Source organism: Solea solea, chromosome 9 (genome assembly GCF_958295425.1).
Source record: "Solea solea chromosome 9, fSolSol10.1, whole genome shotgun sequence".
Taxonomy (NCBI): domain Eukaryota; kingdom Metazoa; phylum Chordata; class Actinopteri; order Pleuronectiformes; family Soleidae; genus Solea; species Solea solea.
In genome coordinates, this window is record NC_081142.1 from 17,493,616 (window position 1) to 17,515,734 (window position 22,119).

The window sequence follows — 22,119 nt, forward strand, 5'->3', positions numbered from 1 at the left end:
TACATCACTCCAGACAAGGTCCCAATTTTGTAACTGTTTTTGAAATGCACTATTATTGTAGATACAAAGTAAAGAGCAATATTGAGAGAAATAGGGGTGGTGTGCAACATGTTAAATGGGATGTGTGTTGTGGTTTAGATTTTTGAAATAATTTTCTTTTTTTATTAGTTTAGTGAACCAATCCAGGGTTTTCAAAAGACATTTTTCATCTTCATTTGAAGCACAATTCCTTTCAGGTTTAGTGTAAAGGCTCACATTTGATCCAAGTCCTGTTTTAAGAGGCTCTATTCATTGTGGCCTCATATTTAATTTTCTTTTTTAAATAAAACGTAATAAATAATGAAACAACATGAAATACAAATGTATTATGTTAGAAAATGTAAAAATTAGCCATGTAAATGCAAAGTAAACTTGCAAAGACAAATCAGCATCACCTCAAAAATGTGCATTTCCATTAAACAAATGCACTTTTTGAAAGTTGATTGCTCAAGTCTTGGTCTTTGATCCTTGCACAATCTGCCTACCATGGCAAACCAGGGACACATTAAAGGCAGGTTCCATTCATTTTCGAGGGAAGAAAATTAAATATTTTAAATAGAATAAATAGTTGAAGAAAGAAAAGTCATAGCAGGAGAAAACCATAAAAACTGAAGCACAAACACTGAGGCATTAATGCCTGCTGGTGTGCTCGGCCCTTTATTATCATCAAGTAAACATTTTAAAGGGATAGTTCAAAGTATAGGATACAGTGACAAAGTAACAAAGCACAAATACTTCATCCATCCGCCCCCTCGACTGCTTTATGGCACGTATTTATGGCAACTTTTACTTTGACGCAACTACATTTCCTCTAACTATCTTTGTTACTTGTTACAACCAAATAAAATCAGAAGAAGAAGTGTTGGTTATGGTCTGTATTTATATAGAGCTTTTCTAGTCTTGATGAGCTGCTTTACACTGCAGTTTTCACCCATTCAAACATCTTACATACCCATTCACACTCTTCAACATTGGGTTAAGTGCCAGGAATTGAACACACAACCTTCTAGTTGAACGGCAACTCACCATACCACTGAGCTACCATTGCTCTACTCCTCACTTTTTTTTGTTTATTCTTTTACTTTTACTTCAAGTACATTTGTGAGATATCCATTTGTGAGATATCCAAGTACATGAGAGATCCCACTCACCCGGCACACACACTGTTCACCCACCTCCCCTCAGGCAGGAGGCTACGGAGCATTAAGAGCAGAACTACGAGACTGAGGAACAGCTTCTTCCCTGGAGCTGTCAGACTCCTGAACTCTCTGTAGCCCCCATAGCCCTGCTGCCCCCACCCCCCAACGTACTGTACTTTGCACATGCCCCCAGTACCGTACACACCCTTGCACCAATTCTTTTTTGCACAGCACCTTACCTCCAGAGGTTTAAAGTTTTGATCTCTTTTAAGTTATATTTGTTAAGTTAAACTGTCGGTTCTTATTTCTTATTTCTTATTTCTTATTTTATTATTCTTCTTATTGCTGGGCCGACCGGGTTCTGGAGAGACTGATTTTCGTTCTGACCTCATGTCTAATGTGTGTTGGTATGACAATAAAGAAATCTTGAATCTTGAATCTTGAATCTTGAATTTGTATCAGAAAATAACTTTTGATACTTAAGTACAGCAAATGTCATATCCTTTAAGTTTAAGACTTTTACTTAGGTGACTTCAACTTCTACCAAAGTAATTTTCTGGTCAGATACTTATTTTTTACTCATGTATCCCTTGACTGCAACACAGACAGGCGAATACAGAACAGGCTGACATGACTGCTGAGAGGCGGCTCACCGGCAGGGGGCGGCATTGCCCATGGAAACTGATGCGCGAGTGTCCGTCAGCATCCGTCCCCCCTTCACTGAGCATCTCCACCTCTTGTCAGCAGAGGCTGATCCTTCAGGGACTTTCACGGTAAGATACTGTTGACGATTCCCGTTCATTTTTACAGAAACAGATAAACCTACTGTGTTCACGTTCACTGTTTAGTTCGAGCTCGCGCTTGAGTTACACTGTGCTGGTTTTAATGAGGCTACAGCGCGTTAACGCTGTGTTTTTCTTCACGACACGGAGAGGATGTGCTGCACCTGGATGCAGCGCAGACATGAGCAATGACAGGTGTGATGTTTCATCCATGCATGATGTAGGCAGTTGGGTTAAAACCGACGGTAGTGTGTGAATGCAGCACGTTCCGATGCTGCAGCTGCAGCTGCTGCTGCTGCTCCGGATGCGGAGTGTGGTGTGTGCTGCCTGCTTGGTCAGCAGCAAACAAACACGCACACTGTCGATGGATGTGAGCCACACACAGCTCCGGCTTCCAACTGTCCACTCGTGTGTTTTCTGGCTTAGTGATCAAGTGATGTTGCAGGACAGGATGCTGATGCTGGGTCGTTAGGTTGCACCCGAAAAGTGTAGGTGACGATGGAGCCACTGCATGCCACCACTACCACCACCATCATCATCATCATCATCCTCTGTCCTGAAGCATCATCACCATTTGTTATCTCAACCATCTCCAGCTCTGCTGCTGGTTGTAGCTGCACAGTTCGCCAGAACGAGTGCACCTTCACACCACAGGCCCCATTAATTGTATAATTGAAATGTATTTTGCTTAATGAAAAAGGTGCTGTAACCAGCAGGTGATTTATCCAGATTTAACAGGGGTGTGTGTGTGTTAGTGTGTGTGTGTAGGGGAGGTGTGTTATGCCCCCTCACTTCCAATCTTAAAGGAATAGTAACAATGTTTTGAAGTGTGTTTGTAAGAAGTAGTAGCATGCTCCATGCTAGATACTTGCTTTTAGTGATGATGAGGGCTGCCAGTTGGGAGAGAAGGAAAAACTGATTTTAACCACATGAGAAAAGGCTACACGGGCCACGCGGTTGGTGTCGTGGCTAGCACTCCTGCCTTTGTGACCTGGTCGGAACAAGGGCCTTTCTGCATGGAGTTTGCATGATCTCCAGGTGAAATGCAGATTTTGGGGATTAGTCCAAATTTAGGACACTCTAAATTGACTGTAAGTGTGAGAGTGGATGGTTGTCTGTCTGTATGTGTGGCCCTATGATGGATTGACGACATGAATTACGCTCTATCTCTAACCCTCATGTGGAGGATAAAGCAGTAGAAGATGAATGAGTGAGTGAGAAAAGGCTCACCTAACAAAATGTACAACTGCTTAAGTCTATGATATCTTAAGAACATGTTGGTCGCTTTATGTGGCCCTTACACAGCCTTTTTTCCATCTGGAAATTAAAGCTTGTAAACCACTCGCTCTCCCACACCAAAGTCCATAGAGGAAATCATCCTTTCTAGCTTTGTGTCACAGGTGAATTCAATCTAAAGATTTCAAACACCAAAGTCACAAGATAACACCTTTGAAGCTACTGATGGAGGCAGCAGTAGATTAACAACTCACTGTGTGCCAGGATCTAAAATCACTGATTTTCTCTATGGGCTTTGGTGAAGGAGAGTGTACAGTTAGTAATGGCAAACGAAGAATAAGAAGACTTGAGCAGATTTGAACTGAATTTAGTTTTTTGGACAAAACAAGACATTTAAGAACATCATTGTTTTAAGGTTTGGGAAACATTTTTCAACATTTTCTGACATGTTATGGACCAAAACACTTTTGGGTTAATTGAGAAATGAATTGTTGTAGTTACAGCTCTTGTATTCCTGCACAAGACATTTTCCATTTATTAATGGCACCAAACGAAAAACGGCCACCTTGTTGAACGTAGACAAACTGACCTCGACTGCGATGAATGCAAATATGTTAGAGATGCCACCTACTAACAGATCCAGCAGGAATGTAACCTCTAACCTGTAGTAGTAATGAGGATCATTCTCCATCCAATGAGCTGTATAGAATTGGCTTTTATCAAAGCGGGCTTTGTCTCAAGAGGCACGAAGCTCTCACGGCCAGAGCAGGAGAGGTGGGTGGTGAAGCAGCTCAAAACTGTGGCCCATGACATGAGAGCACCCACACCCACACCCACCCACCGTTTCTCCCAGAAAACTGGAGGGAAAATGAAGGCATGTTGAGCGACGAGCAATAGTGCGCTCCAAGAATGACAAGCATGTCCTGAAGTCTAGTATAGTTTACCTCCGGACGACAAACCCCCTTCTGTACACATACTGTATGTATGCACTGATAATCTTACAGGCCAGTAAAGTTACGAAGTTATTAACTATTCGATCACACGTGTTTCTAGAGTTGCTTGGAGTTACTTCTCATTTTGATAATTGATTCATCGATTTAAGTGGGTTTTTTTTTCAATAATTTTTTTACCAAGAATTTAAACACATTTTCTAGGTTTTCAGACTTTAAGATGTGTATATTTTCTGGTTTCTTTGCAAGAAGCAAAGAAATCATTAAAAACTGAATCATTTTGGTTTGTGGACTACTATTAGAGTAGTAGTGGTGATGGTAGTGGTAGAAGTAGAAGTAGTAGTGTTGATGGTAGTGGTAGAAGTGGTAGAAGTAGTGGTAGTAGTAGTAGTAGTAGTGGTGGTAGTAGTGGTAGAAGTAGAAGTAGTAGTAGTAGTAGTAGTGGTGGTGATGGTAGCAGTAATGGAAAATGGATTTAATGAGATTCTCTGTGAGTCAGTGTATGCATGGTTGCTTATCCCTGCATGCACATGAGCATGTTTCAGATTAGATCAGATCTCACACTGCACATATTTCTCTCTCCCTGTCTCTCTCTCTCCCTGTCTCTCTCTCGCCCCGTCTCTCTCTCTCCCTGTCTCTCTCTCTCTCTCCCCGTCTCTCTCTCCCTGTCTCTCTCTCTCTCTCTCGCTCTCTGCATACTTCAGAGCATCTGAGCAGCTCCCATTCGATGCATGCTGAAGAGGTGGGTGTATCCAGCTCAGCTGCTCTGATGTTAGGAAGCAGTGACTCCACCATCCTACTCAGTCTGCTCTCTCCTCTCCCCGCTGCTCTCCTGTTTCAGCCCAGCCAGTCTGTCTGCTCTCTGCCACTGTAGTAGTACTTCTCTCTTTTTACTCACCACTAGTCATCACCATCTAGGATACATTTACACAAACCCACACAGGTAGACTGAGGACCATCGTAGTAAACTGAGGTGTTCCCCTTGACTGGTAGGTAGAGATACTCAGTCACTACCTCGGAAAGAAGTAGAAAAGGTGGAAGTTTCCTCTACGTTTTGTGTCAGAAAGGATACTACACACAGCTGCAGAGGTAAGGGAATATAATTGATTTAGTCCTCACTTATTCCTGTGGCTTTTTTCTTCATTTATTCTCTTTCTTCCTTTCAAAGCCCTTTCTTCTTCTTCTAAGATATTTTTACCATATCGTCCATCCTTTTCATTACTATATTTTTACATATTCCGTCTTCTAATATCTCCCCATTTATTATGAATTGTGCCAAGAGGGAAAATACAGAGAAATAAAAATAGAGGCACACTTTATTTCCGGAAAATCTACATTTTCATACCACAGCAAAAGCGTTTATATGATAAATAATATATTTTATTCATAAAATCTCAAAGTGCTACAGGTTAAGAACATAAAAACACTCCACATTCCTGCCTTCAGGATCCTCAGCATCTGTGTGTGTGTGTGGATCAGATACTGCAAGTCTGGCATGCATATACATAGTTGTGCTTGTGTGCACTATCACGCTGACCAATCTTTATCTCTAGTTTTCTTCCTTTGCTCCTTCTGCTATCTGTCTCTTTTATGTCCCTTGATACCAGTTGATCCGTTCACTAAAGTATTTCATTAATTGGGGCCAGATTTCAGTAAAAATGTTGATGCACACAGTCGCTGTATATTTCACACAAACTGTAGAGCGGTATGGTTCGGCTGGGCAGAGGATGGTTTTAAGAAGAAAAAGCAAGGTGTGTTGTTTTAATCTCAGTGATCTGATCATTCTTGCGTCGCCTCTCTACCGGTCTGTGTCTCTGTCTCTCTCACAGTAGCTGGTTAGTCCTGGTCACTTGTTAACTGCAGCTACACAACATGTTGACAGGGTGCCACATGTGTGTGTATAGTGTGGTGCTGTGTTCACTGACATTAAGAAAGCGCTCTCCTGCCATGCTCGGTTTAAAGGGCACATTCTTATTTACATACTACACATGTACACACACACATTTAGGGCTGCAGTGATGCATCGATGAATAATTGGTAAGGAAATGAATCGCCAACTATTTTAATGATCAATTCATCGGTTTCAGCGTTTTTTTAAATAAATAAAACAAGTTATCATCCATAAAACAAATAAATCATTCAAATCATCAACATTTTCTGACGAGTATGAACCAAACAAAAAAAGAAAATAAACGCCAAATGATCTCTTTGTTGCATGATTTGGTTAGAATATCTAGTGTCCTTTTTTCATACATGTCACTGCATTATTTTGTATATATAATGTAAAAACCTAATTTGGCTTTTATTATATTGTTTGCTCTTAACAATTACAATAAATCTCTCCTACTACTATTATATTTCAATCTGATTTGCAATTAGTGATGTGAAAATATACTATATATTATCACTTATCATGATTAAAAGCTCTTACAGTAAGTTAACCGTGGTGAATTTCTGTTATTGTGATCATCATGGCTGGAGAAAAACATTAATATTTCACGTGAGAGACTTGAAAATCACCAACGTACAGTCCTTAACGTTAACGTGCCACAATGGGGAGCTTATGATTGTTATCATTGTTGCATTGCAAACAGAAGTCTACACCGTTTAAGTTTAAGAATCTAAAATTTTTTAAATGGCTTCTTTTTTAGGATTTGCTAATTATGTAGTTTTATTTTATCGCACGTGCACACTGTCCTCTGAGGTCTGTCACCAATAGACTGGAGTACTACATGTGCTGATGTTTCTGTGTGTGTGTCAGTGTGATTTCCTTGTGGATGCAGAGAAATGAGTCACGCCAGCTCACATGTTGACGGCTCTCAGGGTCGTTCTCTGTGATGATACCTCAATGTGCGATTTGATAATTGACACTGTCTGATATAACGAAGACCAACAGAACTGTCTGCAAATCTGTGAGATTAGCTAATGACATTTTAGGAGGCTGTATAATCCCAGCTGTTGAGCAAATTTGCTCAACGCTCCGAGGAGCTTGTAATCTTTTGAATCGTGTTAAAATATTAACGGCAGAGATACGAGCGTTGCCTTTCATTGTCGGCGTCATCGTGATACAATGTTTACAACTGATCTTTCGAGTGACTCTTGCAGGATTCTGTGTCAAAGAGGCTGTTAATGTGGTTCACGCTGCTGTGATGTTGCTGAATCAAAGCAGCGAATGACAAATACATTCAAGCAGGAAGTGCATTTGATGATTTGCTTTCTTTGATGCTTTGGTGATTCCAGGACCTTTTCTCCACGGCCACTATGAGGTTGACATTTATAATTTAGAGTGTAATGTTTGAGGATTAGGTAAAGTGGACAAAGTGGATGGTTGTATGTCTGTCTCTATATTAGAGCTGCAACTAAAGATTTTTTTCAAAATCGATTCATTTGTCGATTATTTTCTCGATTAATCGTTTGGTCCATAAAATATCAGAAAACCTTAAAAAATGTTGATCGGTGTTCGTCAAACCTGGAAATGATGATGTTCTCAAATGTCTTGTCTTGTCCACAAACAAAAATGATTAACTTTGAATGATTTCTTTCTTATCCAGAGCAAAGAAATGAAGAAAATACTCACATTTAAGAACCTTAAACACTCAGAAATCTTGTTTTAATCATAAAAAAAGCTTCAAACCGATTAATCAATTATCAAAATAGTTGTCAATTAATTTAGTAATCGATTAATAATCGATTCATCAATTAATTGTTTCAGCTCTACTCTATATGTCTCTGTGATGGACTGGTGACCTGTCCAGGGTGCACCCCGCCTTTCACCCTATGTCAATTGGGATTGGCACTAATCGCCCCCACAACGCTGATGTGGAGGATAAAGTGGCAGAAGATGAATGAATGAATGTCTCAGTCTCTCTTTGGTCAGGGCTAATTAGTAAATACTCACTTTACAGCATGCATTAGAGCAGACATCAGCAAATAAATGTGATCAAGGGCCAATTCTTTTGTAAGCAATGGAATATTTAGACCAAAACATCTTATCTTCATCAGGCAAAGTGCTTTAAAACGTCTTCATTCAGAAACAAAAACCCACGTTTGCTGCCTGAGGCTAACCAAATGTGCACGTTGTCTTTAATCACCAGCTTGTTACGAAGACAAATGTGTGTGAGATACATACTTGTGCTGTTAATATTTATTGTGCATCATTTCAGTTCTAAGAATTAGTGCCTAATTTATTAATAAGTAGTTATTTTATGGAAATTTACTCCCCAAAACTATCTGTCCATGACAACAGCAGTGTCTTTATTTTGGACTTTAGATTTTTTTCAATTCTAGCAACAGAATCTATTTGCATAAGTTTGTATGTTGTTTTTCAGAATAAAAGCTCTGCACTTGATATGAAATAAAAAAATTTTTGTGAAGAAATAATCAAATAATTTCAGATCAGCATCAGCAGATACTGATGCTGGCGGGCCAGTTTTGGCCCACGGGCCACCAATTGCTGACTTAGCATTAGAGGTTGAGCCATAGGTCGAGCTGTGAGCTATAGGGAACATGAAGCAGCTTAATCTGATGGAAAGTGTATTCAAGGGTAGGAATCTACACACACACACACACACACACACACACACACACACACAGGCCCACCCAGAATCAGCTGCAGTCCAGTGAGCATCTTAGGTTGGCTGCTTCACAATATAGAGCCTAACATGCTATGTGTTCCTTCGCTCGCCACCACACATACATGGACACATGTTCACGTGTCGGGCAAGAGCAGCCCGCCCTCTTAATTTCTGTTACATCACACATATATTTGTAAAGATTGCTGTCAGCACGGAAACAACTGGGCACAAACCACACGGCATGTAACACAGCCAGAGTGTAGTGATGTGTGCGTGTCTAGAGTGTCTGGATCAGTGTGCTGCAGGTTGTTTTCTCACCGAGTGAGAACTAGATGAACACCATGTGTGTGTGTGCGAGTGTGTGTGTGCATGGGTGTGAAGTTGACCGGTGCCAGTCATTGCCAGTCTGTGCTCTGTCTCGCCTGGCTGAGCGCCCGGTGCTCCCATGTGGTTCGTATTCTCGAGACTTTAACATCCACTGACTCCTCCTCAGGCTTTGCTGAACCTGCAAATGGCTCTGTTGGCCCACACTGCACGGGTGTGTTGGTGCACTAATGTGTGTACTGAGACGGTTGCTTAAAAGGGATAAATGTGGTGTTGTTTTTTTTTACCAGATGAAATACAGACAAGAAAGAAAAAGAAAGAGTGAGGTATGTGCTTTCAAACTCGCTTCCATGCAAGTGTGCGTAAAGCTGGAACGTGGAACTTTTTGTTTTTGAACAGAAATGAGGTTACATTATTTGTATCCACCAGGGGTTACACGATCTCGATTGTAAAACTAATATTGATCGAAACGACGTCACGGTCTCGACCTTCGTAAGGAGAATTTGGAGCGAAACTTCCACAAAATGCGACTCGGTGTAAAGCGATAACTGGTGCTTCAGAACTGGTGGTTTTTGACCTTAGTGTGGTACATTGCAAACACATGATGGACATTATATCACTCATGACACTGTGGAGACAATCGAGGTTTTTGAGCAATAGAATTCATATCTGAAACCCTTCTCCATTTTTTCAGTAGTACTCCAGTCTATTGGTGACCGTCTCGCTTTACAAACACAATGTTGCTGTTGCCTTGACGTAAAACCAATCACTCCGTGTTTTGCAGCGTGGGAACGTCACCAGGTGACTCCACATCCAAACCCTGCTTTACTGAGAAACACAGAGAGCGCTGATCGGTTTATTCAGCATCGTGGGAACTCATTTGACAAACTGTTTGAATCTAACTGATGTGTTTATATTTAAAAGATATACGCACTATTGTTTTTAAAATGACCATGGCAGAGTAACACTATGTAGAAATGTTCATTGTTTTAGATTTTGTGTCGTCAAACTTGTGGCGGCGTCTGGGTAAAGGAGCTTTAGGGTGTCTTAGCTGTGCTGTGGGAGGGAGAGGGACTCCCCGCACTCTCTGTCTGTGTCCATCAAAAGAAGCCAGAAAAACCCTCACTGAGAACAGACAATTCCATGAAAGCCATGTCTGCACTCACACACACACACACACACACACACACACCAGCTGAGCGAACGCCTAGGGATAGTAATACTAATCTCATTCTCTGTTGACACACTATTTCTCAGCTGTGCCATGCTTCTGCAGCTCTCTCTACCACCATGTTAGCATCCCGAAGCTGGAGGTATATTCCTTGCTATCAGTGTCACACACTGAGCCAGAGGTGTATGTTTACGTGTGCGTGAATACTTTGTGCCTGTAGCTCAGCAAACAGCAGCGTCCCAGCGACTGCATGCCTCAAAAAGCAGTGGGACTTTGCAGGAGTTAAGATAAAGTGGCTCAGTGGTCCTCTGTGGTTTAGAGTGGGTATAGGAGAAATTCTTTCAGGTTACCTAATTCATCAGATGGTCCAACACTAGTGAATACACTGAGGACAAAATCTACCATATTCAGATTGTAAAGAAAGTACATCTTAAAAGATATAAACAAGCTGCGAAATTAAATTTCACACGGAGTTCACTGCTTTCATTCTTTTTGCAAAATGAGAATTTTGTAAACATCAGCACTGTGATAATATATGAGTTTATCGAGCCCATTTCTTTGGACCTCACCCAAGCAACATTGAAGCGACTGCCAAGGTGGGCAGATTTCTTTATTTGCCCTGAAAGCACATGTTGTGTTTAAAGGAATGTCAGCTGCCTTAGATCTGTGCATCAAATTCACTGCACTCTGTGAACCCATTTAACCCTCAGTCTGGTTCTGTTGGCAAACAAACTTGAATCGTTCAGTTTAGTGTTGTTCCACTGACATCATGATTCAGGGACCTTATCTTTGCCAGTGTTCATCCACCTCTGTCCAGGTGGGGATTGATCTTTATGCTCTTACACTGTTAAACTGAGGAGAAATACTACAGTCGTAAACTGCTCCAGAGGTAACTTGCAACCGCTATTTTGGTTGTATGATCGATGTTCACACCGACCCAAAAGAACTGTACTATGGGGTAAAAACGCCGGGGTGTGATTCAACCCCACTAAATGAAGCTTGTGTGAACCAGTGGTGATTGCTCTAAAACAGCAAGGGAAGCTCAATTTAGAGAACTCAACGTCCTCTAAATTGTTGTCAAATTATGTTCTGTGTTGTATTCACATTTCAGTACTAAACGTGCACTAGAACACGATTAGAACGTGTCACTAGTTTGTTCAGAATCTGCTGTTTTATCACAGATGACGGATCGTCTTACGTGATTTTCATTTTCCCGTAGCAGCCCCTGCATTAAAACCACTTGAAGCTCAGCTTTTCTATGGGATGGCACAGAATAGGTTTTCGAGCTCGACTTCCACAGAAGCTCAGCTTCTCTGGATGCTGGGCTTCTGCATGACGATTGGAGGAAGTGTCTGAAAGGCGGAACCAGTTTTTGATTGACAGCATTGCAGAAACATACAGCAGAGCCTATTCTGCCTCAGTCATGCTTGTTCTAGTTGTTCATTTGCAGAATTCATGTAAGAAGTTATGTTTAAATAACTGTGCCTGAAATGAGTTCCCCTTTGTCAAAGACCAGCTACAGCCACTCGTGTGAACTCACCCTAAAACGGCACAAAATGAAAGTTTGTCGTATTTCATGCAGGACAAAGTATTCATATGCCCCAGCTGTAGATGGCTGAGAGCTTGTTGACCACAGTCCATTAGTCCTGCTCCAAACACAGCCACTCTCACGATGGTCCACTTTAATCAAGACGCCTTCCTTACTCATTTATGCTACAACAGTGCTGCCTCACATTTTTCAGCTGCTGCTGGCAAAACTTTGTTGCCACCACTAACTTTCACCTTTCTAGTTCAGAGTTTAGCTGGCTCAAGAGTTTAAAAGGTAATTCAGTTCAACTTGCTTTGGCTCTTGTATGGGGTTTGCTGCAGGTTAACTGTGTTTTGGCTTTGTATGCTTCACGGCCAATTCAGGGCCTAAGTCTAATTGCATTTCTAAATGGTTTAATTATGTTCCTGACTGAATTAAGCTTGCTGCATCATCCAGCACCATGATGTGCCCAGGCTCATCAGACATGAGCTTTTTTGGAAGAGCCCGTTTTTTAATTTTTTCTCGTGCAGTATATTCAAACTCGCCAAGTCTGGATGAGAACACTGCTCGTACGCAGTGAAAGTTTCCAAACTGAAAAGACAAAAAAAAAAAAAAAAAGTTGAGTCAGTTCCAAACTAATTTACATCGGCTTTAAAATTTAAAATCTCACTGTAATTGGATTGTCGTTCTCTTGTGCCTCAAACCACATTTAGTTTATGAGCCAGAACATGTAAAACCACAGCTTTGATGCTCTGAGGCTGGTGGTGGGGATGTCAAACACAGAAATCATTTATACATGCAGGGTTTTCAGGTTAGAACGTGGAGGTGGGTCATGCACTGCAGGTTGAGCCAGAAGTCATGTAATACAACCGGACATTTTCTTAAAGAAGCAACACTCAGAAACAATGACCAGGTCCATCCTTTCATTGTTTCCCCGCATCGTGTCCCCTCTACTGCTCCTTAATGGGTTCCTGGCATTGACAGGCAGGAAAAAACAGAGTCTGTCGTGAAAGGAGTTGCGAGTGCTGAGGGTAATGTGGGACTTCCTTAATGGAACCTTTAGCATTAAATACTTTGTTGTGATTGGCTGGATGTAGGAGGCAGGATCTCCCAGTCCGAGTGTTGTTGAAAGAGACCTCTCCCTAAACAGGCAAAAGGCATTCTGGTGTGCATGTGTGTGTGGTAGAATCCTCCTTAATCTTAAATAACCTATACTAAATAACCTGTATATATATATATATATATAGTGTGTGTTTGAAATAAAAGGAGAGGCTTTGAAATGGAGCAGAGTTGATGAGAAAGTTCCAGTGCTCACACGCCTACTTTATTCACTGAAGCATTATGCAAATGCACCTGTATTGCAAGTCCTCAGTTTTCCACATTTGCTTAATTTAACCTCTCAGCTCAGCTCGTACTGCACCAGTGTTCACTGACTCTACGGCATATTCTGACGTGCAGTATTATGCTGCCAGTGTGCTGCCTTAAAGTTCTTTTGTCAGAGCCCCTTGAATTAAATGAAACTAACAATTGAGGAGAGCAACGCTGCTCACCGAGACATGGTCAGATACAGTATATGCAGTCTTGTGAGAGTGTGACAGTGTGTGCGGTGTTATTATCTCTAATTATACAGTTCTTCAAACAACTCTTTGTCAGCAGATGTTTGACCCTCTCCGCGAGTGTAAAGGCAAACAACGCTGATTTTATTCAATTAAATCACACGTTCACAGCATTTAATTAATTCCACTTCCCACTCATTATCACGTTGTGAATTGATGACACGCCTCTCCCTCATATTGATGTTTACTCTTCTTGGCTGCATGTAGTTTGTGTAGTATTTTCAGCTCTTTTTGTTTTGTGAGTTATTTTAGTGTTTGTTTTTTTATGAAATGTCTCTATCCTTTCCAAAGTTTCATACCGGCCTTTTCTGCCTTCTCTCTCTCCATTGTGCCATCAATATGATCTCTTTAATTAGTGAATGCAGTTTTATTTATTCAATACCAGATACCAGTACTAATATCATAAACTCTATGAGTCTAAGAAATAAGAAATAAGCACGACTCACCTTAAATGTTGTTACTGGTTTTTATCTACATTTTTACAGTGCATATTAAATTTTTATCTGTCCAATAGCCGATCATGTGATTTTGACCAGTTTTTGACTGATACTGAGTATTATATCGTCTCATTTCCATAATATGTGACATGTAAACATCCAAATCTAGCGTCAGTGTTTTTCATTTAATCAACATCATTGATTAGGTCCACTAACTAGTGGTAACTTTATCATGTGAACTTTAGAGTGAGTCATAAGCAGCAAAAAATGTCCTATTTCTCGCTCTCTGAATATATATGCTCTGATGTCATTTATTTGAAGGTTCTGTGTGACTCTGAGCTACAGGTGCTGTGGCTTTTGATGCATTCATCCCTCTTGTGTATGGGATGTGTTGTCATTTTCACTTTGCACCCTATTGTGTTGCTGAAGGTGTCGGCAAAGCTGTGTTTGAGTATTGTTTTAGCCTGGTGTGCCTTTGTGTGCAGCCCGACAGCATTGAATAAGGTCCCCAAAGCCCCCAAACACATTATCAGGACATCCTCAACACATGCATGATGACTCATTTTCTCTCATAAAGTCACATAAAAAGTTGCACGGTCAGCATGCCCACATGATGCACCTTTGCTGTTTGTTGATGGTATTTCCCAAGGATTGAAGTACATGTCTGAGATGAAAGATGTAAGAAAGGCAGAGCTAAAACAAACAAAGATGAAAAGAGAGAGAAGAAAAGTGATGAGATGACTGAGAGTGAGTAGATGGGCAATTTTTCAGTGCAAGCAAGGAAATGGGAATGTGTGTGTGTGTGTGTGCGTAAAGGTTGTTTGATGTTCTTCCCATCTTTCAAACTAACTGTGGTAAGATTGCTCTAATGGGTTGCATGAAGCTGAGGAATGTAGTGGAACAGATGAATGCTTCACTGCTGCATATAACTGTCTGTGTATTTGTGTGTGAGAGTGTGAAACAACACTGTGTCATCCACACACACACACACACACACACAGATGATTGCAAGTGACCATGGCTGTACGACTGCAGTGTTGCATCTGTGGAGCTGCTGCCTCACTGTGTTCCTCCACCTGTGAGTATGTGTTCTGCACATTTCTTGCTACTATGATTCCCTGCGGGGACCATGAAGCTGCCACTTGTAATTCTTCATATTTACTGTTTATCTAATCTAATGTTTTTTTTAGTTTGAAACGGTTTCTGTTTGGTCTTCATGAACAGAAAAGACATTATTTGCAAGCTCCGTCCTTTATCTGCAAACGGGCTCTGTCAAGCAAAACTATCAGTCCTGTCAGAGGGAGCATGTGTGTGTACAGGCGGTGGGGGCAGGAAGAGCTTATCCGTTTAATTTGCTGAATGTTTTCCTGAACAGCACAATTTACTTTCTTTGTGGTTTTTAATCATATACTCCAACCTGTTTGTAGTCATCTCGTACCAGAATGTTGCTGGGCGACGCAAGAACCAAACACAGCTACACTGAGAAACATAGAGAGTCACATGGAGCTGATTGTGCATTGTATGAATTTGTATTGTTTGAATCTTTTACGCACCACAGTTTAATAAGCCAAAACTCTAGGAAATCATTCATTCATTTCGTCCTAAAACTGTGGGTTGATACTGATAAGGGAATCTGCGAAAGAGCAAGAGAAGCATATACATAAGAGGAGTGGGGACAGGAAGAGATGTGTCACTGTGACACAGTCATGTTAGATTGCAGCACTTGAACTAGCGCACCCATCATGAAAGGCTGCAATCAGCAGGGTAGCGTCGTTCACAAAGCCTTTTCTGACTGCCAATCAGGACCGATTCTCGGCATTTCCTCCATGTATCTTTGTTGAAGAGTGGTATTTGGGTAATACTTATTTCTCTTTTATTCGCAGTGCACACAATGGGATACGTAAAAACATGTATGGCAGAGGTTTTTGTGAATGTGGGAAAGCCGGTCATTTTGTTAAAAGATGAAAGGAAATAGTGATTCTTACACTTGCCCTTAAATGTAGTGCTTGTGTGTATGTGTATAGTATTACTTATACTGTTTCACTCACATCTCTCAACCAAATGCATTAAAAAAACCTATATAAAGCCTTTTCTCACTTTAGTACATGATTGACCGTTCTATTTTACTCTATTATCACCTCCAGGAGTCGTGGATGTGATGCCACTATCTCTCTGCTCCCACCGGTAACCAAAAAGTCCACAGACGGCTCTCTATGCCAGCCAATCAGATAACAGATAGCCGCTGATTTCGGGTCAGCGTAGCATGCCTTTAATCCTACTAGAAAGCATTTTGCTGGAGAGAGATAGGAGTCTGCGGAGTTTTGTCTTCGTGCAGCATCTGAGAAAATGGAAGAAGAAAAAAGCCCAGGAAAGAGACAGAGAGATGATTTTGCGCTTAGTTTTAAGGGGGAGGCAGAAAAGAGCAGGATAAGGTCTGTGTTTGGACGAAAACAAGGGCTGAATAGGACTGAAGGAGAGGGGTTAATGGCAGGAGGGAAACAGAAACCTCTTTCACGGCTCCTCTCCCCCTATGTCCGCTATAAGGAGGCCTGGTAAGAGACACATTAAAGGAATGAATGTGCTTAAGCAGGTACAGCATTCCAGAGGCCATGAATTCCCTGCTATCTATTTATCTTTTGGCCTGTATGTCTCAGCAGTGGCTCCCCGGAAAACACAGGAGCATTTCTTTTTGCATCCAATAAATGAGATGCAGGGTTATGGGGGAGAGGAGGTCGAGAGCGGAAGAGGCGTGAGATGTGAACTCAGTGCAATTTGCATCTCTAATATGTTTGGCATCTTAAATGAGGGTTTGGGTAGCACACCGCCACATAGACTCTGTGGCGTATAGTATTTCATTACGCCAGTCATATTTTTTTTAGCACCATTATTGGCTTATTGAAACTATCGTCAGAGCCCAAGAGCCACAGAATAAATTAGTTTTCCGCTCCACAACAGTCGCTGGTTGTGTGCTGCACAATTGCAGCGGAGAGAGAGAGAGAAAAGGCTTTCCTGTTCAAATTAGTCTGCTTGGTCAGCTGTCACTGTGAATTATCTTAACCATCAGGTGAAAAATGTTTCAGACATTGGCAGCAAGGGAGCGGACATACTGTAGTGACAGCTTGCAGTTTCTCAGTGCTCACCGGCACAAACATAAGAAGCAGAAAGGAGTAGAATCAATATCTCGCTCCCAATGCAGCACAGAGTAGTTGCAGCCTCACAGAACTCACTTCAGCATTTCAGGCATAATGGAAGATACTGTATACACACTGACCGGAAAAACAGCAAGTCTTGTGTTTTTGCATATACTGTATATATGTTATACATATATATATAATGTAGACAATGTATATATACATATATACGTATATATGTATATATCTATATATAGATATATACAGTATATCTATATATATATATATATATATATATTTGTATATAAGGGTATAATTTGCTTTATATATATATATATATATATTTATATGAAGCAATGATACCCTTTTTACAAACATATGTACAGTACGCGTAGTAAATGCAACCTTTAGATGCGAGGTGATGCGAGGTTTCTGTTGTGTTGAACCTGCACTTCAGCACGTTAATGTGTTTTTGGGTGACTATAAAAACACCCACAAGGACTTTGAAAATGAACAACTGCTCACTTGTCAAAGCACAGCCATAATACCTCTATTCAGTCTGTCTATTCAGTACAGACTGCATACCAAATATAAACAGACAACCTGGGGAAAGAATGTGGCTATATGTACTAAGGCTGCAACCAACAATTATTTTGATAATCAATTAATCTGTCAATTATTTTCTTGATCAGTGTTTCTGAAGCCTCAAAATGACTGTAAATTAGACATTTTTACTGTACAGTTTTAGAGAAATTTTAGGTTAAAACTCCCAAATTAGGACTTTTTAAAAATGATGAAAATATTTGATATTATTACTTTACTTCTTGGAGTGAAGTAATGTTTTTGGTGGCTCTGTGTGTCTGTGCTTCCGCACTTGCCAATATAAGCAACAGAGGCTTGTGAGAATGTGTGATAGACACACATCCTAGGCACATGTTTCTGCACGTTCCCCATGTCGTCATAGTAGAGTATGTCGTCCAAAATCACCCAAAAATGTCATAGTATAGTATGTGGTCCAAAATCACCCAAAATAGTCATAGTATAGTATGTTGTCCAAAATCACCCAAAAAAGTCATAGTATAGTATGTCGTCCAAAATCACCAAAAAAGTCATAAATAGTATGTGGTCCAAAATCACTCAAAAAAGTCATAGTATAGTATGTCGTCCAAAACACCCAAAAAAGTCATAGTATAGTATGTGGTCCAAAATCACCCAAAATAGTCATAGTATAGTATGTGGTCCAAAATCACCCAAAAAAGTCATAGTATAATATGTCGTCCAAAATAACCCAAAAACGTCATAGTATAGTATGTCGTCCCAAATCACCCGAAAAAGTCATAGTATAGTATGTCATCCAAAATCACCCAAAAATGTCATAGTATATAGTATGTGGTCCAAAATCACCCAAAAACGTCATAGTATTGTATGTGGTCCAAATTCACTCAAAAATGTCATAGTATAGTATGTGGTCCAAACTCACTCAAAAAAGTCATAGTTTAGTATGTCGTCCAAAATCACCCAAAAAAGTCATAGTATAGTATGTCATCCAAAATCACCCAAAAAAGTTATAGTATAGTATGTGCTCCAAAATTACCCAAAAACGTCATAGTATAGTATGTCGTCCAAAATCACCCAAAAATGTCATAGTATAGTATGTGGTCCAAACTCACTCAAAAAAGTCATAGTATAGTATGTCGTCCAAAATCACCCAAAAAAGTCATAGTATAGTATGTGGTCCAAAATTACCCAAAAACGTCATAGTATAGTATGTCGTCCAAAATCACCCAAAAACGTCATAGTATCGTATGTGCTCCAAAATAGTCACGTATGTCGTAGAGCACACCAAATCATTACTTAGAGCATCTGCTTTAAGTGGGGCTTGATCCCTGGTGTTTCAGGTGAAAGTCAGGAGAGATAACCGCTGCACTAACCATTAACCCGAACTTCTTGTTACCCAAAAACATTACACTCTAGTATGTTGTCTAAAATTTAAAAAAAAAAGTCATAGTATAGTATGTGGTCCAAAATAACCCAAAAACGTCATAGTATAGTATGTCGTCCAAAATCACCCAAAAAAGTCATAGTATAGTATGTGCTCCAAAATTACCCAAAAACGTCATAGTATAGTATGTCGTCCAAAATCACTCAAAAACGTCATAGTATAGCATGTCGTCCAAAATAACTCAAAAAAGTCATAGTATAGTATGTCGTCCAAAATCACTCAAAAACGTCATAGTATAGTATGTCGTCTAAAATAACTCAAAAAAATCATAGTATAGTATGTGGTCCAAAATCACCCAAAAAAGTCATAGTATAGTATGTCGTCCAAAAACGTCATAGTATAGTATGTCGTCCAAAATCACCCAAAAACGTCATAGTATAGTATGTCGTCCAAAATCACTCAAAAACGTCATAGTATAGCATGTCGTCCAAAATAACTCAAAAAAGTCATAGTATAGTATGTCGTCCAAACAGGGCCGGCTCTTGGCATAGGCGATATAGGCGGTCGCCTAGAGCGCCATCTGCTGGAGGGGCGCCGCGAGGCCCCCCTTCCAGCAGAAAAAAAAAAAAAAAATTAAAAAAAAAAAAATAAAAAAAAAAAATAAATTTTTTTTTTTAAAACAATGAAAATAAAAATGATTTTCTATTCCCAGTCGCCCTCATTTGTGTGTTCTCTCTTGAAAATAATAAATATTAACAAATGAATAAACAATAATGTTCCTAAAATGTGGTGCTGCTGAATCACATGACGGGTGACCTCAGGGTCAGAGCAGGGATCAGAGGTCAGGTCACAGACAGGTGAAGCTTTTGTTATTAACGACATGAAAAGGCCATCCAAGCCCTCGGGAGCGCAAAACCGCTAGAGACGAAAAGAAGAGGAGAAGAGGAAATTACAATATAAAGGTAACATTAGCCTGTACAATTTTTTTTAATTGTGCCGTTTTGTGTGAAGACGTTTTATTAACGCTATTTATTTAAAACAATAAATGTTTTCATATTTCTGCTTGCTAGCTACATCGTGTTTAATGTGAAAATGCGCACTGCATCAGCGCTGTTTATATTTGTGATGAGTTTTCATTAGTTTTCAGAAAAGTAATGAAAACTCATCACAAACATAAACAGCGGTGATGATAACTGTTATCATCTCTGCCTGCCTGGATGTCCAGTCTGATTTGGTATTTTATTTCAGTTTCATCACGTCATCATTATGTTTGAGTGTGTTGAAAATTAATTTTACCATAGTCATCACTAGTATATTAACACCTGTGTGCCCACTGACACAGTTGTGGTGCTGGTGCTTAGTTCTACTATTGTCTTATCACGTTTGATATTGTGTTGAAAATCATGTGTGTGATTGTTCATTTGGCTGGTGTAATTCGTGTGTGTGTGTGGGGGGGGGGGGGGGGGGGCACCGGAGGGCAATCTCGCCTAGGGCACAAAATTAGGTAGAGCCGGCCCTGCGTCCAAAATCACTCAAAAACGTCATAGTATAGTATGTCGTCCAAAATCACTCAAAAAAGTCATAGTATAGTATGTGGTCCAAAATAACCCAAAAACGTCATAGTATAGTATGTGGTCCAAAATTACCCAAAAACGTCATAGTATAGTATGTCATTCAAAATCACCCAAAATCGTCATAGTATAGTATGTCGTCCAAAATCACCCAAAAAAGTCATAGTATTGTATGTGGTCCAAATTCACTCAAAAATGTCATAGTATAGTTTGTGGTCCAAACTCACTCAAAAAAGTCATAGTATAGTATGTCGTCCAAAATCACCCAAAAAAATCATAGTATAGTATGTCGTCCAAAAACGTCATAGTATAGTATGTCGTCCAAAATCACCCAAAAAAGTCATAGTATAGTATGTGCTCCAAAATTACCCAAAAACGTCATAGTATAGTATGTCGTCCAAAATCACTCAAAAACGTCATAGTATAGTATGTCGTCCAAAATCCCCCAAAAACGTCATAGTATAGTATGTCGTCCAAAATCACCCAAAAAAGTCATAGTATAGTATGTGGTCCAAAATAACCCAAAAACGTCATCGTATAGTATGTGGTCCAAAATCACTCAAAAAAGTCATAGTATAGTATGTCGTCCAAAATGACCCAAAAAAGTCATAGTATCGTATGTGCTCCAAAATAGTCACGTAAGTCATAGAACACACCAAATCATTATTTAGAGGATCTGCTTTAAGTGGGGCTTGATCCCTGGTGTTTCAGGTGAAAGTCAGGAGGATAACCGCTACACTAACCATTAACCCAAACTTCTTGTTACCCAAAAACATTACACTCTAGTATGTTGTCTAAAATTTAAAAAAAAAAGTCATAGTATTGTATGTGGTCCAAAAACACCCAAAAAAGTCATAGTATAGTATGTCGTCCAAAATCACCCAAAAAAGTCATAGTATAGTATGTCGTCCAAAAAAGTCATAGTATAGTATGTCGTCCAAAAACGTCATAGTATAGCATGTCGTCCAAAATAACTCAAAAACGTCATAGTATAGCATGTCGTCCAAAATAACTCAAAAAAGTCATAGTATAGTATGTGGTCCAAAATAACCCAAAAACGTCATAGTATAGTATGTGGTCCAAAATTACCCAAAAACGTCATAGTATAGTATGTCGTCCAAAATCACCCAAAAAAGTCATAGTATTGTATGTGGTCCAAATTCACTCAAAAACGTCATAGTATAGTATGTCGTCCAAAATCACTCAAAAATGTCATAGTATAGTATGTGGTCCAAAATCACCCAAAAAAGTCATAGTATAGTATGTGGTCCAAAATAACCCAAAAACGTCATAGTATAGTATGTGGTCCAAAATCACTCAAAAAAGTCATAGTATAGTATGTGGTCCAAAATCACCCAAAAAAGTCATAGTATAGTATGTGGTCCAAAATCACTCAAAAAAGTCATAGTATAGTATGTGGTCCAAAATCACTCAAAAACGTCATAGTATAGTATGTGGTCCAAAATCACTCAAAAACGTCATAGTATAGTATGTGGTCCAAAATCACCCAAAATAGTCATAGTATAGTACGTGGTCCAAAATCACCCAAAAAAGTCATAGTATAGTATGTGGTCCAAAATCATTAAAAAAAGTCATAGTATAATATGTGGTCCAAAATCACTCAAAAACGTCATAGTATAGTATGTCGTCCCAAAATCACTCAAAATAGTCATAGTATA

The 22,119-nt window shown here is 39.8% G+C and overlaps 1 protein-coding gene across 5 annotated transcripts in view; it reads left to right on the plus strand.

Moving 5' to 3' along the window:
• The first annotated feature begins 1,862 nt into the window (after positions 1 to 1,862).
• Positions 1,863 to 22,119, plus strand: part of kank4 (KN motif and ankyrin repeat domains 4) — a 77,348-nt gene continuing 57,091 nt past the window's right edge. For 3 of the 5 annotated variants that reach the window (XM_058638398.1, XM_058638397.1, XM_058638394.1), the window contains exon 1: positions 4,925 to 5,235. The gene's annotated coding sequence lies outside the window, so the exon portion shown is untranslated. Of the gene's footprint in view, positions 1,952 to 2,061; positions 2,156 to 4,924; positions 5,236 to 22,119 lie in introns of those variants that run through there. The other 2 variants (XM_058638396.1, XM_058638400.1) reach the window with 2 other exon arrangements.